A 12,844-nucleotide genomic window follows, 5' to 3' on the forward strand; every position below is an offset into this window, starting at 1 on the left:
AGAGCTTAGATATTTGGTGTGAAGCATTGCCTAGTAGACCTCTACCAAGTTTGTTCAAATCATGACCCCAGGGTCAAAATTGACCCCGCTTAGATATTTCACATGTAGCATTGCCTAGTGAACCTCTACAAACTTTGTTCAAATCATGTCCCCCGGAGTCAAAATTGACCCGGCCCAAGGGTCACTTGATTTTACATAGGAAAATCTTAAAAAATCTTCTTCTCAAAAACCAGAAGCCCTAGAGCTTAGATATTTGACATGTAGCATTGCCTAGTGGACCTCTACTAAAGTTGTTGAAATCATGACCCCGGAGTCAAAATTGGCCCTGCACTAGGGATCACTTGATTTTACATTTAAAAATCTTCAAAAAAAACCTAAAAATAAACCAGAAGGCCTAGAGCTTAGATATTTCACATGTAGCATTGCCTAGTAGATTTCTACAACATTTGTTCAAATCATGACCGCCGGGGTCAAAATTGACCCCTCCCTAGGGGTCACTTGATTTTACATAGGAAAATATTCAAAAAATTTCTAAAAATAAACCAGAAGGCCTAGAGTTTAGATATTTCATTTGTAGCATTGCCTAGTAGATCTATACAAAATTTGTTCAAATCATGTCCCCCAGGGTCAAAATTGACCCAGCCCCAGGGGTCACTTGATTTTACATAGGAAAATCTTTTAAAAAAATCTAAAAATAAACCAGAAGGCTAGATCTTAGACATTTGACATGTAGCATTATATAGTATACTTCTACAAAATTTGTTCAAATCATGACCCCCGGGGTCAAATTGTCCCCACCCCATGGGGTTACTTGATTGTACATAGAAAAATCTTCAAAATTTATTAAAAATAAACCAGATCTTCGAAGGCCTAGAGTTTAAATATTTGACCTGTTGCATTGCCTATTGGACCTCTACAAAATGTGTTCAAATCTTGACCCAGCCCATGGGTTACTTGATTGTACATAGAGAAATCTTCATAAATTTGCTTAAAATAAATCAGAAGGTCTAGATCTTAGATATTTGATATGTAATATTGCCTAGTAGACTTCTACAAACTTTGTTCAAATCATGACCCCTGGGGTAAAATTGGCCCCGCCCCAGGGGTTATTTGATTGTACATCGGAAAAATCTTCCAAATTTTTTTCTAAAAATCATCAGTTTGACATTTGAAACATGTAGCTCATATTACTCAGGTGAGCGATTCAGGGTCATCATGACCCTCTTGTTTACATTTTCAATCTCAGTTACATTTTCAAGCGGCCTACGCATCGTCCAATGAGCGTTAAACATAAATGAAGTATCGACTGTAACTACAGGTAGAAACTATTGACTAGTGGTTATAGGGTTAGTATAGAATAGGCCCTACTGTACTGACACCTGCATCTGGAGCTAACCTTCCCAAGGAGGAGTGAGGCTATATTCGAATCACTGTCCCGCGCGTACCTGTTCCGTGTTTGTTTCATTTTAATCTTTTTGAGCCCATTTATAATTAGAATACAAGTTCACATATCAGCTTCCATGCATTACTCTCACTTTCGTTTTGACAAACTTTTGTGTAGGAAGTTGGCTAGACAATTGACATTCGCCGTTTACATAGAGAAATAAAAAACAAACAAACAACAACAACAAAAAAAAAACAATGTCGAGCTGGAATGTTTAGTCTGGAAATCCAGCTCGACATTCGCCAGTTATATAGGGAAATCGAATATCGTGTTTGATCCGAATGTCTAGCCAGCTAAACATTCAGCTAGACATTCGTTTTACACACAGCGAAAACCAATGTCGAGCTGGAATGTTTAGCCAGCTGGACATACAGCTCTACATTTGCCAGTTATAAAGGAAAAAACGGAATAGTACCCAGAGTATGTGTAAATGCACAACTGCACGTGCATAATATTCATGAAAACAGCAGTTTTGAATTTAATCCTTCTGGACATTTTGTTTTTAGTTTAAGGATTTAGAAAGTTTCTTTTCTTTTAATCAGCAGACTTGACATAAAATAGGTATAATATGAAATTTAATATGTACTAACCTACTTTCACTTTCGCCTGTATCGGCCATTTTGAGTCAACTAACCTTTAGCTCCCGCTTAAAACGTCAATATGACCAACAATGGATTATATACCACTGTGAATGGGATTACATTTTACCTGTCTCTGGTTGAAGAATTTTGTGCATCACTTTGTGTCATATGTGATATGAATAGAATGAATCGTCTCCCGATATAATTCTCTTATAACGTTTGGCCTAGCTGTAAGGATTCCATCCTTGAATATTTTCGGATGACATGAAGTGTAGAGATACTGATAGCTGCTTGTTTCTTTCAAATTAATATCTGTTTCAATTTGTAGCGAATCGCTTTTCGGTACTTGAACATCCAGGAAGGGGACGGATTTGTTCGATATGATGTGAGTAAACTTAATATTCGGGTGGAAACTATTCATTTCATTGATGAATGAGTGCAGCTCGTCATACGAATGGTCCCATATCATAAACACATCATCAAGAAACCTGAACCTTTACCACAGTGTTGGTTTTATGTCCCGGGATTGGAAGAAGTCATGTTTAAACTTGCCCATAAACATGGAAGCATAGGATGGTACCATAGAACTACCTATAGCCGTGCCAGTCCTCGGAGGTAATAATTATCGCCAAATTTAAAGTAGTTATTTTCAAGTACAAGTTTCAGAAAATGGGAAGTTTCTTCAGATGACAATTTGCTGTTATGGTTGTCCTGTTGTAGAAAATACTTGCAAGCATCAATTCCGTCACTATGTGGAATGTTAGTATAGAGAGATGATAATAATAATATAATAATAATAATAATAATAATAATAATAACTTTATTTTCTGAAGGTAAGTGTACAAATACAGATATTTTACAACTTATTTCCAGTATGGCCTTCAACTGATATACATTCACACATACACACAGTTCCAGATTTGAATAATAAGATAATATGAATATTATTATTATTGGAAACGAATACAGTAACATCAATTCAACAAAATTCTTGTAATTACAAGTAATTAATTGCTAAAAAAAACTATAAAAATTGTAACAAGAGAAAATTCTTTAAATTATGCTTGAAAGCAGTTATATTATTATTATGAAGTTTAATGTAAGAAGGAAGTGAATTCCATATGTGTGCAGCTTTGTAGCTAAATGTTTGTTTCAGGTAGTTCGTTTTAGGTTTAACAATAGAAAGATCCATGTTTTCGATTGAGCGCAGACTGTAATGATCATTATGAACAAAATGTAGTAAATCTGAAATGTATATAGCGCGTCTCTGCAAAGATGTAATTTTATCAGTGTCCGATTTGTGACAAAGTCCCCACACATTGCAACAATACTCCATGGTTGACATAATATATGCATTGTAATACAATAGTTTCATCTCATCTGTTAAGAAAAATGCAATTCTTCTAAGTAGAGCAATTTTTGAGTTTAGTTTATTGGCTACGGTACAAACCTGGGATTGCCAAGACAGAGTTTCATCGATATATACACCTAGAACTTTCTGTTTCCCTTTTCCTTGAGAATTATGAGACCTTGGAAAACTTCTATTTTAGAAAAAGACAAATAAGTAGGGTTAACCCTATAAAACTCTTTTCAATTTCTACAATTTTAGTCCTGTTATGAACATTTTGTGTAAGTTCAAGCCTTTTTGTCTATTTTTTAAAACCTATTGGAGTTAAGCCTCGAAATATTTGAACCGTTCTATCATGGGCAAGTTAACGTTATGTTATAACTTAAATTCAATTGAACAATTTTAGACTGGAACAATAACGCATTTTTTTTTTTTAATTTTCATAACTTTTAGTCCTTTTAGTATTTAGAACATATTTGTTCTTTTTAAAGTTATTTTCCAGACTAAGGACAAAGTTCACTTAAGCCTTATATGGTCTACACAATTTGGAATGGCCTACACAATTTGGAAAATTTTCAAATTCGATATAATTACAACAAATATACATTGTTTGCTACCAGAATGTTTATCTACTATAATTAATTTGGATTTTTGTAAACAATTTTATTATTTTGTTCAACACATTCCACTGAATATTGCTGAAATCGTAGATTTTTAGAAAATGAACATTTTTTTTGCCGTATTTAGGTCACATGTGCATATTTTTAGTAGTGAGCACACTTGAGGACCACAAAAAATATTTTGACCACAAGTCCAGCTTCTTTCACTGAATTTATGATCATTTTTAATTATGGTCGACAGCTGTGCTCATAATTAACATTTCAGATTTGTTTAGAAATTTGGTTAAAATCTTAAGATTTCCCATACACTTAATGTTAAAAGCATTTTCATTTATGTCAGATATTTTCTTTGATAATGAATGAATAGTAAAATATTTCATTTAGTTTGATAAAACATTCTTTTTAATGAAAGAAAACTTGTTCTTTACTCCATTTTTAGTCTTTCAGTTTTTAGGCCATTTTTGGGCAAAAGTGAACCTTCTCCTTTCATTGCTATAAACTTGAAACTCGTCAAAGCTGGTAGGTGAAAAGGAAGGCCAAGAACAATTGTACTCTTTATTTGCGCTTTACAACCTCAAAAGTTATATATTTTTCTTAAGTTTTGTTACTTTAGGTCCGTTGTTTTGAGATTTGATCGGGTAACAAGCTGATTCTCGTTTCATACCTTACCCATCAATATGCTTTTCTTCTAAAACAGTAAATGTCGTTAATCTAAATTTCACATTGACAGGGATGAATTTGTTATATACATCTGACACTGGTATTCATGCTAAACTTAATCCGCATACATTCTTTGTCATCGAAATAAACCTAACGCAGACAATTTTAAGTTGATACAGTTCGTAAAACGGTTCGTCATTCAATGTCCTCGAATATATTCTATGCAATCTGCGATCGTGAGTAAATACACTAAGATAAACAGGAAACTAGAAAGAGGAACATCCTGTATGAAATCAACCTGTATTTTTGTTCAAAATTACAGTCATGGTTATTTCAAATTTACACCTGTAGATTTCATATAAAAACATTGATTTTACAACTGTAGATTTCAATTTACAGCTGTAAAACGACCGTAAAACAATTCGAAATATGCAAGTGAGATACAGCTGTAAAATAAACTTACAGCTGTGAAAATGCTTCAAAGTTACAGCTGTAGAGATATTACAGGTGTTAAAAAAGACATTATTTTAAGGGACGAAAGCAGAGGTGCAAACAGTTTTAGGATGAATTGTTATTTTCTAGAAAGTGTAGCAGTTACTATAAAAACGGCAAAATTTATGATCTTGTCGGTAAACAAAAATATGAAATATGTTTACAGTATAGCATCTGCAAACTTCAACAGTAGAATGCAAAGGAGAAACTTTGCATAAGATCTTGTTTATAAAACTTTCTTTGTCATGAAAACATATAACAATTTTGTAATTATTTCTTTTAAACTTATCGGCTTCAAATATAGTGTAAATAGTTAATGCATATACTTATACATGTCCTTTTAAAACATAATAAAACAGGTGTACTTACTCAACTGTTAAATTCCAATATCTTAGAAAATGCGGCATATCTGTGAAATTCAGTTATATCCCGCCAAAATTGATTAAAGATGACCGACAATACTCATGTTTCCCTCCAAAAAAGGTACAACTGTAATTTTGAGACATGACAATTTTACAGCTGTAACTTTTAACAGTAATTTTACAGCTGTACTTTTGCGAACTGCATGTTTTACACCTGTAAACTTCAACAATATTTCTGGTTATTTTCCACTTACAGGTCTTTTACAGCTGTAATTTTTAAAAATACAGTCATTTACAGCGTTTCATGGAAGCCCGGGGGCAATTGTTTTTCCGTATTTCCCCCCCTTCGACTCTAACTTTGCACTTTTTCCACTTCCAACTTCTGAATCCACTTTTACTTCAACTTCCGCCTTCTGACTTCCAACTTTTCCGACTTTCGACTTCTGATTTTAAATTCCCCATTCTTACATCCGACTTCTAATTTCCCGCACTTCTGACTTCAATTTCCCCACTTCTGACTTTCGAATTCGATTTCCCCCTTTGACTTCCGCTTACTCAATTTTAAAATTTTCGGGAAAAACAAAGTCGAAAGTCAGGAATTGGAAGCAAATGGGGGGGTTACCAGGTACTTTAAAAAATAAAATTTTTGTGACGGGTCGGAAGAAGCAAGGAACTTTCAATTACAATAAACTTTATGTAAAAAAAAGGGAAATTTTTTTGACAAATCGCCGAAGGCTCGGGACTTTTGTGAACACCAGACACTTCTCTAAAATTACTATGAAACAAGTCGCATATTCAATTGACAATTTTTAAAAAGTTTCCATTAGCGAAGAGAAACAATCCCAAAGCTGGGGATAGCAAACAGGTGAAGCAGGTTTGGATGGTAGAGGTGGTTAAAAACCATTACTTATACTTACAGTTTACCCGTTCCAACGTGGGTTAAAAAATAGAACAATATAAAAATCTCATTTATTACCAAATGAGTTTATGTAAAACAATTTACTGTAAATGGAATCATTTTTAAAATTTTGTGTCAAAATACTACATTAAGTAAATAAGCCAAAACAATGTAGAATAAAAGTTTTTACTGGTAAAATATTCCACACAACAACCAAAACAAGTATGGAATTACAAAAAGGGAAAAGGGTTTTTTAATGCGTCATTTATAAAAAATAAAACACTGTCCTTTTCAGTAAAACTATGGAAAATTTTTAACATAAATTTTTAAACCCTAAATACAAATTTAAATGCACAAAATTTGCTGATAACATCTGAAGGTAAAAATCTAAAAAAAAAAAAAACATCATGTAAGTGCAAAGAGTAAGAACCCCTGAAAATTCAATGGTTTTTTTCTTTTTTAAGTGATCATCTATAAAATAAATGGGTTTTTCATTTTAAAGTAGTCATCTTTACAAGAAACCAAAAGGGTTTATTTTTTTTAATAGATCACTATACAATAACCTAATGGGTTTATTCATTTTAATATATCTCTTTAAAAAGTAACCTATTGGGTTTAGAATTTTAAGAGATCATCTAACAAGTAACCAATGGGTTTATTTTTTTTAGTAGATCATATTTACAAGTACCTTTTGGGTTTTTTCTTTTTTAAGAAAAATCTTTTTTAAAAAACCTATTTAAAAAGCATAACCCTTTCCCAGTACCAATTACATGTGCCCTGCAAAATTAATAAATAAGTTCAAATAAAAGCACTTAAGTTCATTCCAAGAATTTTTAATGCAAGTGAACAGTGTAACACTGTAAAAATATTTTTTAGATATCTTTTAAAAATTTTTTTTTGGTTTTTAATTAATACCTTTTTTACAACAGTATTTAAGGGTAGTTCTGAAAGTTTTAAACCGGAATGATGGCGTAACGCCCATTTTTTCCGGAAAACGTAGAATATAGACGGATTGGGCGTACGGAAAATGAAAATCATTTTTGGATTAATCGCAACCTGTGAATAAATTTATTATGGTTCTGTTGCTATATTTCTAAAGTCAAAATATATATTAAAACAATACACTTTAAAAAATAATACAAAATAATTTCTTAAATTACGTGAAATTGGGTTTACTTTAATCATGGTCAGATTCTCAAAAATAAGAACAGGCCATACTTTTATTTCATAAAAAATTTGGGCCCTGTCTTTTTTTCCCCAATTGGGGAAAAGTTTCATAAAATCAATTGAAAAAATTTCTATACCAAAAATTTTAAGAAGTTATGTTTTCCCATAGACCCCCCGTTATGAAGTTTTGCGTGAGGTCCCTATTTTCAATCAGTCTAGCAAAAATAAAAACACCATCCTTCTTTTTTTTTTTTGCTAAATTTTCGGTTTTCTGAAGTTTTGAAAAATCAGAGTTTAATCAAATTCACTTTGTAGAAACAATTTCGATAAAAAAGTGCAAAACTACCTAATTTATGTAACAGTAGTGGGCAGAAAACCCCAAAAAAAAATTTTCTGGTTCTGACAAGTAAAAACCTTTTCTCCAAAGTAACTCCCAAAGGTAAAGGCAAATGAGAACTTTCATATCCAATCACAAGAATTAACTTCATAAAGAAAAAAAAGAAAAAAACAAATATAAATGCCAGCTTTTTGTTTTCCCTAGCTTTTCAATACTCAGTCAAACAGAAATTTTTACTGCCCAAAATATCATCAATTTTGGGTCATTTGAACCCCTCAATTCAATTAATTAAATCTTATACTATTTTAAGAACCTCAAATCAATAAGCTTAGTGCTGTTTTAAGAACCTAAAAAAAAATCAAAAAAAAAAATTGGGAAATGAAATTGCTTTACTTGGATTCGTGTATTAAAGTAATGTAAAAAAAAATAGGAAAAAGATATCTATGCAAATCATATGTTAGTAGGGGAAAGTTAATTGTTCTAACATTTCAAATATGTACTATCAGTTTGGAAACATTTATCTATATTAGTAAGCAAGATTTAAATGTGATATATGAAGATACAGTCTTAGAAATACCCAACCTAGTGTGCATGATAAAAGAACATTTGAAGTCCCCTGTGAAGCAAAAAACAAGAAGGACATGATAACCTAATCACTCCCAAAAAATTTTCACAGCTTTGTGGTAAAAAAGCACATATGGAATTAACCTAGTCTACTACAGGCATGCTTATTTACAATGAAAACAATGGAACCCTATTGTAACACCTATTAAAAAAATTTTTTTTTCTATGATTAACCTAGTGACCTATTTTTGACCCCGGGTGACCCAATCTGAAGTTTTTGATTTAAAGAAATAAAGCCGCCCCAGGGAAAAAACCGATAGGGTTTTGCACCGCTGGATCCAACCCCACCTGCACATCCGAAAATCGGGTCGGGACCATGCTTTTTCCTTTCAAAAAGCCTTTTGCAATTAGAAAAACCCTTTGCGAACGTATGGCCTGACCAGACTGCGGTGCGCGGCTGGTCTGGATCCTGCGGGTCACAAAGCCACATTTTGGGTTTTTTTCCCATGGCAGGGGCTAAAATAAATTTTGAGCGAATTTGGAAAATTTGGATAAAAATGAAGCATACAGAATTTGATAAAAATTTTTTTCTTGATATGCCCTTTAATTTTGGGCGCATAGATTTTGTTTAAAACTGGGACAAATTTTTTAACTGAAGAAAAAAATTTATGCTGACAGGGTTTTAGTTGATCAGGGAAAAAATACGGCCTTTTGAATGTTTTCCCCTTACCAACAATCTTCAACTCTGAGCTTGTCAAAGGCAAAATTTGAAAAGCTTCTTACGGGAAGGGGGAAAATTTGCGTTTTTGTTTTAATCGGCTAAAACAAAAAAAAACAACAAAAAAAACGTTACATGGTGCAAAACAGGACTGAACTTTTTGTTTCATTTAATCAATTTTCATGGATAAAAAAATTGAGCCAGAAAATGGGCCATTTGGATTCCGTGCATAGGGCCCCTAACTGCAGATTCCGGCTAGAATGAAATATTAGGTTCTTTTACCCAGACTTTTCAAGACAACTTTTTGTTGGGATCAATCAAGCGATGCATAGAAAAGATTTTAAAAGGGGATTTTCTTTTCTTCAATTATGCCTTTTACAGAAATCATGTAGTGTGCAAGAAAATAATTACTGTTTTGATAGTTGAGTTGACATTAGAAAAACAAGAGCTGTCATAATGGTGACAAATGCCCCCTACACCTTGACCTTTTGCCTGGTGCCCTTGACCTTTGCCGGTGACCCAAAAAGTCGTGGGGTGGTGTTTCAAAAAGTACTATCAGGGGCCCCCGGGTGAATGTTCGCGAGAAAAAGTCCTTTCATGCACAAAGATTTTACGTTGGCCTCTGTGCCCTTTGACCTTTGCCCCCAAAGCAGTGGGGGGTGGTGAACCAAAAATCTTTCAGCGTGAAGGGGTTCGGGTAAATGCCTTCAGAAAAAAGTTAACATTGGCCCCTGGACCTTGACCTTTGCCCCGGGTGCCCCAAAGTCAGTGGGAGTGGTGTACTCAATAAGAAATATCAGAGTGAAGTTTGAAGGGTCCTGGGAAGTGGTTGGGTTTAAAAGTCCCTTCATGCAAAAAGTTAAACTTGGCCCCCGGACCTTGACCTTTGACCGGGTGCCCAAAGTCATAGGGGTGGTGTAAAACAAGTCCCACAGCTGTGAATTTTTAAGGTTGGGTAATGGTTTGCGAGTAAAGTGCCTTCATGAAAAAATTTTAACTTGGGCCCCTGGACCTTGTTTTGACCTGGTGACCCCAAAGTCAGGGGGGGTTTTTTGTACTCTAAGTTTATCAGCATGGAATTTTTTAAAGGTCCTGGTGAAGTGGTTCGCGTGTAAAAGGCCTTCTGCAAAAAGTTAACTTTGGCCCCCTTGACCTTTGACCTTTGCCCGGGTGACCCCAAATCGTGGGGGTGGTGTACCAAAAGTTCTTCAGCGGTGAAGTTAAAGGGTCCGGGTGCGTGGTTTGCGGTAAAGTGCCTTCAGCAAAAAGTTAACTTTGGGCCCCCTGTGCCCTTTGACCTTTCCCGGGTTACCCCAAAAGTCAGTAGGAGTGGTGAAACCAAAAGTACTTCAGTGTGAATTTGAAGGCCTGGTGCAGGGTTTGCGAGAAAAGTGCCTTCATGAAAAAAGTTAATTTTGGCCCCTTTTGGACCTTGACCTTTTGCCCTGGTGACTCAAAAGTCAGTAGGGGGGGGTCTCAAAAAGTCTATCACCCTTTTGGAATTTTAAGGTCCTGGGTGCAGGGGTTTGAGTAAAGTCCCTTTCATGCAAAAAGTTAACGTTGGCCCTGTGCCCTTTGCCCTTTGATCTGTGCCCCCAAAGTCATAGGGGGGTATTCCAATAAGTACTATCCGGTGAATCGAGGCCGGGGTGCAGGGGTTCCGAGAAAAGTCCTTCAGAAAAAAGTTAACGTTGTGACGAACGAACTAACTAACAACTAAGGGAGGACAGCTAAAAAACAATAGTCCCCTTGGGGGGCAAAAAAAAGCAAAAGTATTTAAAAAACGAGTTTCAATCTAGCCCTGAAAGGTGTAATAACCAAAAAACACATGCCACCCCCAGAAATTAAAGATCTTTAAAAGGTGATTAAAGAGCTGTTGTGATTGAAATTTTTTGGGGAACTGCTTTAAACAATACTAAACTCTAAAAGATCATTTCCTTAAAGAAACGTTGAAAGCATTGAAAAGAACAAATATTTTTGTTTACAAAAAAAATAAAAAAGCCCAAAAAGAATGTTTATAACTAACAGATAAAAAAACAGCACCATCATCCAGTTAACAAAATTCCACAGTTTACAATAGAACATAATTTGGAAAAAAAAAACACTGTTGACTGAAACACGAAAATTGCCCAGAACATGTCATTAAAAAAAAAAAAATGTTTTAACATGAATTTTAAAATTTTAATGAGTGATCCTAACCCTACTTTCCAAAAACAATATCAAAACCAGCCCCTTTCACTGTGCAACAAAAACCCCCACGAATTATTAATAAAAAAAATCTTTAAAACATGAAAAGTGTTAATAACCCGTATGATTATATCACAAAGGGGTTTAGAATTTGGAATGAAAGGAGAATTAATGGAAAAAAAGTATCTTTAACAAGTATGCCCCCGGCAGAATGTCGGCCTCCCAGCTGTCAAGTGTGACCTTGCCTTAGACCTGGGCCCTGGTTTTTGTGCATGACACTCCATCTATAATGGTGAACATTCATGCCAATTACATAAAAATCCCCCCATCATGAAGAAGAAATCCCCGGAATAATTTCAATTTTCCCTTTGACCCCAACTGTGCCCTTTGCCCTTTTGTGATGGGAACATGGGGTTTACATATACACCCCCCCTTCACATTGAGGTAAACTTTCATGCCAATATAAAAAGACTGGTCCTGCAGTCAAATGGGACGCATGCACGCACATACACCGACCTGCCGAAAGTGCGACATACTGAATCACCGCAAGCGGGTCGAAAAAAATTGTAAGGTTTTTTTAAAAATAAATCGTCTTCTTACTGTTATGACAGAAGTTTTCATTTTGTCTGTATGTTCCTGTAAGTCTATGCAGATTTCGTGGAAAACCGTTTTTTAGTTTTAAACGGCAAAAACTTGGAAAAAGTTTGATATATGTTTTTAAAATAGTTGATGTACATTTTTGCAAATTTTTTTCATTTCAACATCTCAAATTTTTATTTATAAAAAATTTTTTTTTTAAAAACAGCTTGTAAAATAACACAAACGCAATAAAATTTAGAAACGGTGTGCTTAACACATTCTAACTCTTTTTATTCAAAATATTACGGAAGTTAAAAAATTTCCAAATTTCCCAAACAATAGGTGTTTTTGCTGTTATTTTTCAGGTTTTTGTTAAATTTAAGGGGAATAAAAAAAAACAAATACAAATTCAACTTCTAAAAAAACAAAGCTGTCAAAAAACCCTTCCCATAGATTCGCGCATACCCCCTTTACGCATAGTCTAACAGGGTTTTGCAAATTTCCCATGTTGCCCACAAATATATTTTTCGTTTCTTCTCTCCATATAATTTTGGTCTTTTTTCTAAAAAGTTGTCTCTTCCCAGGTGCCAATTTCTCTTATAAAAGGCCGGGCCCTTTCAGTCTTAAAAAAACATATGATCTTTTTTCCATACCCACCCTTAATGAATTTTTTAAAAGGGATCTTCTAAAAAATTTTCTTGCATATAGCGATAACAACGTCGCTGTATGTACAACTTCTCTGTGCTGCAATAAAAGATCTGAGGGTTTTCCCTCTTCGCTTTTAGTTATCAGGTTTTCTGTTCTGATATAATGATGTTTTTTATTTCCTTTTCTATGTCTAATACGTAATGTTCAAAAAATTGTTATCACATGGGGGAAAAAAAATA

This window comes from Mercenaria mercenaria, unplaced genomic scaffold, assembly GCF_021730395.1.
Source record: "Mercenaria mercenaria strain notata unplaced genomic scaffold, MADL_Memer_1 contig_3662, whole genome shotgun sequence".
In the NCBI taxonomy this organism is placed as follows: Eukaryota; Metazoa; Mollusca; class Bivalvia; order Venerida; family Veneridae; genus Mercenaria; species Mercenaria mercenaria.